Genomic DNA, 5,248 nt, shown 5'->3' with positions numbered 1-5,248 from the left:
ATTCCATTCCATTCCATTCCATTCCATTCCATTCCATTCCATTCCATTCCATTCTATTTTTTTTTTCCTTCTTTATACAGAAAATGGCACTGCACTGCTCCAAAGGCAGTCTTGCTCTGTTATAAACTGCTCCGCAGCAGCAATTGCTGCAGTTGCCACAGCAATGCTCTGTGTGCATGGAGGAGGAGTGGGCTGCCACACAAAACTTTCCCATTCACACACCGTGTCCATCATGAAGACATTCTAGAACAGATGCCAGAGAAAGAAATACAGCACCTGCCCAAACTGCAAACCTCCTTTGCTATTTCTTTCCCCCTAAATAAATTGCAGTCCTTTGGTTGACCCTCATTCAAGCAGTTAATTTTACTTAATGAAGACAAATTCCTAGTTGAGCAATGATGGAGAAAAACATTCACAAGGAATAAAGTGAACAGGCTGCTGAGACCTTAAACTCTATGAATGGAGCATTAGAGGTGTATCAGTACTCTCCATGCTCCTGAGGAACTGCCAGACTTTAAAAAACAGACCAGAAGAAATAGCCAATAAATGGCTGGCCTTTCTTGTATTTCCACAGTGGGAACCTACAGGATCACAGTTATGTTCCAGGAGGAAAATTAAGTTGGAAAAAAAGAAGATTTTTACCTATGTGGCCAAATTATTGCACTGCCACAACTGATAGGTGAGTGGGCTCTCCCATCACCTTGCAGAATAACCGCTTCATCTGTCCATGGGTTGTGGCTGGAGAAGCCTTGAGAGCCCATTGAATATCAGGAGATTGCCTGTGAGGTTATTGAAAGGAAGAGATGTGCCACCATTCCCACAGACATAGAAAAATGGATGGAGAGGGCACAGAGCTGATCAAGGCTTCAAAGAAATCCCACTGAGACCCCAAGCAATTGCTGGATATGGGTCCTTCCCATTCCCTTCTGGCATGGCCTTATTCAGCCTCCCAGGGCTCTCTGCCCCAAGAGCACTGGGCAGTCCTTCATGCCACCATGATGATGCCTTTTATTGAATTTTCCATGCTGTTTAGACTTTCATTTTATTTCTATTTTGCTGCTTTTTTTCTCTCTGCATAGAGGCCCTGTGCGTCATTCCTTCTGGGTTTTATTTGATTGCCTTTTGGAGAGGAAAAGATTAATATTTCATCAAATGTAAGGGGAATAAATAACCAGATTTGAAAGACATGCCTTGAGTGGCATTTATGGGGCTGGAGAAGAGGAAGGCATTTTTGCCATGGGGAAATCACAGTTGTCTGTGATCTCTACAGGATGTTTCCATCACCAAGGGCACATCCATGCCCATGATGTCACGTCCCCTGGGGACACAGGCACGTCCCTATGTCCACAAAGCATCTCCAGCATCACGTGCACCTGTGCAATGCTGCCGCATCCATCAGTGCCACACAGCTTTGCTAACAGCAGTGCAGCAACAGCTCAAAAAGGCAGAACTCTTCGGTCTGCTGGGTTGATGGGATCAGACTCTGGAATAAAAGTGGGGATTTTATCGTGATCTCAAATGGTGGCATTTTGTCTAATGGGAAATGCCAACGTGGCAATTGGCAAATTTGGGTTGACTTCACTGAAAGCGTTTTGATTGAGGAAAATAATAATTACGACTATTACTGTGATTAGTTTAGAGCTCTGCCTTGAGGTTTAATTAGCTGTAAAACAAAAGCTTTTCTGTTCCTGTTCTATTCAAAACTGACACTTCCTCCCGACAGCAATTTGAAAAATATGACAAGCTATTTTAAGAAACTCAGAAATCAAATGAAACGTTCAGTCAGATCCCAGATCTTCGTGGGTTTCCCAGCTTCTTCCAGTTTGCATGCTTTAATTTGCAGACGCTGTTTCAGGGTTCTGGTTAACACGATGTACTGAGAGAGGGAAAAGAAAGCACGGGAGGAAATTATCTGTGTGCTAAAAGGGCCAGTCTTCTGCTGCACGGAGCAGTGAGAACAGCATGTGTGCTGTTTGGGTTTCTTCTCCCAGTAGGATGCTGGTTTCTCTCCCTGCATGACTGTATGGACAACTTCAGCATCTCTTCCAGATGGATGGGATGCGCAATGCCTGAAGTGCCTGGAGGTCACCCAAGGCTTTATCGAGGTCTTCAGGACAAACAAACCCCTCTGCTATCACAACTTTAAGGCAATAAACTGCTAAGGGATGTTGTTAGTTGTGCAATGAGCCACTGACCTCCCTTCCTGAAACATATTTAGCTGGTCTATGGGTTAAGCTTTGACGTTTTTCCTTGCAGAGCAGCATTAAGGCTTACAGGAACAAAACATGCTACCCAAAACAAGGCTACCCAAATCTGTGGCATAACTACACAGTGTGGTGACTTGGTGCCAGCAATCACTTTTTTTTTTTTTTTTTGAAGAAAGAATTTGAGAACATCTTCCTGCACTCACGGCAGCTCCAGAAGAAGGAAAATGGGTCAGAAACCGGAGACAGAGCCTGCAATTGGATTTGAAAGCAGCTCCATACTCTGACAGCCCTTCTTCCCCTGAGCACCATGCTAAAACTATCCTGTTTTGCTTGACTGACACAGGAAAAACACATCCCCAGCTCACCAGAAGGGAAACAGAGGCACACTGCCAATCTTGGCTCTGTGTGCAACCAGGAAACCAGACTTAACTATTCTACCAGCTCAACCTGTATCTCCGTGGCACTGAGGATTGTTATGTCCCATGTGGAAGCAAATGGGCCATCACTGCAACCGATGCCCCATGAGTGAATGGGGGACATGTGTGCCACGTTCCCAAGGACCAGCCCTGGTCTCATCCCTGTTGGCTGTGCCGTGCAGGATGGACACACAGAGCAGCCCCAAGCAGGGCAAGAGGTGGCTGCAAGATGACAGAAGAGCTCTGCAGTGGTGTAACTCACACAAACAGCCCCAAAAAGCAGCCGCCCCAGAGCTGCTCGGAAACAGAAGCGTCAAACCGTGTGCAGTTACGTAAAATAATAACATCCCAAAGGCAGATAAAGTCAGCCTAAATCGCTCCTCTTCCTCCTTCCTGGAGATCCGATATTTCTCTTCATCTTCCCATCCCTAATACCCATCTCCCACGTTTGTCTCTGCGTCGCACCGAGGAGTTTGAGATTAACCATGACGAATGGACTGATTTCCTTGTCTCAGGGACTGTTTTATTTTTCCTTCGCCACGTCTGACAAGTTGCATTTTACTATAAATCCCCCAATTAGGCCTCTAAAACAGCACCACAGTCATTTCCCTGATATATGGGGAAGGAATTATCTTCACATCCCTGGCAACCAATTCCTTAACTAAAAATAGTTGATGTTCCTTTTGGCTTTCACCCTACACTTTGGGTACCTGAGAACACAGTGAATATTTCACATCTGAGCCCTGGGCAAGCTGAGATGGCCAAGGAATGGCCCAAGGCTGGAGGAGGCTAAAAGCGATGCTTTCTTCTCAGCTGAGCTGAGCTGATTTGGGGCATAGTGTAGAAATGGTGCCTGGTGCTCCTGGCAGCAAAGTGATCCCTGTGAGTCCCAAAAAGACTCCAAAAGCAGAGCATGGAGCTGTACCTCAACCCCACAGTGCTCTCAATTGAAGGGCTGAGCTTTCCTTCCTGTGGATGCCCCAGCTCAAAGCCTGCATTGCTCCCCCAGACTCATGCTCCCCCACCACATCGAGAGATCTTTCTCAAGCCCCTTCTAGAAAGCGTTGAAGGGAAAGGTAATGCAGAGGTAGCTCTGCAGTTTGTCTCCTTCTGTCACTGTCAGGGGTAAGAACATCAGGAGACCGAAGAGACAAAGAGTTTCCTCCGTTTATCAGGGCTTTACATATTTTCAAATATCTTTGGCAAAGCAGTGACACACTTGATTAAATCCAGCTAATGCCGGAAGACGTATGCATGCGTTGTTTATTCCCGTTAATGACTGGGCTGGAAGGATACACCCTTTGGGATCCGGGGGGCAGCTCTGGCTGGACACTCACTGTAGTCTGGTGGGACCTTGTTCACCCCCCACCCCTCCCTCACCTTCTCCCATGATTCAGAGACAGAAAGTGGCTCAGAGAAGATGGATGGAGGCTTTGGTGGTGAATCCATCAGAGGACACTGCCCTCCTATTGATCTGTCTGCAAAGAGCTGGGGTTGGAGGCTGTGGCTGGGAGAAAGAGGGGAGCACAGCCCTGCTGCCAGCAGATGCACTGATGTTAGGAATGGTTAATGTCTCTAGTCCCCCCAGGATGGACACCCCAATGATGACATCTGTTGTCATCTTCCCAGCAGCACACCATTATTCCCTCCAGGAAAGAACAAACCTTAGCTTACTGCCTGGCTTTCTGCTGCCATTTCCCAAGCTATCACATCAGCCACAGCTGCCCAAGGCCCCCCAGGTGGGTGCAGAAGGGATGCCCAGAATCTGCCTCAGCTTTACCCACACAGAGATTGATCTAGCACAGAGGTGGACCCAAGAGATGGGGACTTATGGTACATCACCCCAGAAGCTCAGGCTGGAGGCTGCCAGGGGTTGGCACAAGACAGAGACCCCTTCACAACTGAGCCTTATGCTGAAGGGTGTTGTTAGCCCCAGGAACATTGTCCAGGTTCCCCCACATCACCCCACTGCTTTCCCCCTCCCCAGGATGCGTCCTCTAAACCAGGGTACCCTTGTTGGCTCTTCAAGCCCATAACTCCTGCCCCATTGCCTTTGCCCCTTCCACCACCCACCCTATGCAGAACACCGCCCTCACGAAGGACTCTTCCCCCCCGTTGACTCAGTTTCTCCTGTTGCAGTCAAATGTCCCCAGCACAGCCCTGCAGCATCTCCATCACAAAGGAGGGTCTTAAAGCCCATTCCCCACATCCCTATGGGAAAGGGGCTGATTCACCAGCCAGTTTGCACAGGGACTGCAGGCTGTGGCAGTGACAGAAGGGAAGCCTCCCTTTCCCCTACCCGTGTGCCAGAACAAAATCCTACGAATGCAGCAGCCCTTCTGCAATCTGCAGCCCGAATCCCTTTGCACGGAGCCACGGGTGCCCACAGCTTCTGCAGGAAAGCCCGAAGCAGCAGCACCGAATTCTGGCTTCGGCGGGGAGAGAAAGGAGAGACCGTGGTCCTGGGGGGGTGCTGAAGGGAGGTGGAGGAAGGAAAAGGGGAGGAGGAAGAGGAGGAGGAGGGAAGGGGGAGTGGGAGGCGGTGGGGAGGGGTGCAGCCCATCGGCTGGCGAGCTGAGGGGTGGGCTGGCAGCCGGAGCGGCTCGCAAGGAGATTATAAAAGGC

Source organism: Lagopus leucura, unplaced genomic scaffold (genome assembly GCF_019238085.1).
Source record: "Lagopus leucura isolate 7727_CA_CO unplaced genomic scaffold, USGS_WTPT01 Super-Scaffold_100059, whole genome shotgun sequence".
Taxonomy (NCBI): Eukaryota; Metazoa; Chordata; class Aves; order Galliformes; family Phasianidae; genus Lagopus; species Lagopus leucura.
The sequence above is the reverse complement of the archived record's forward strand: the minus strand, read 5'-3'. Positions refer to the sequence as shown.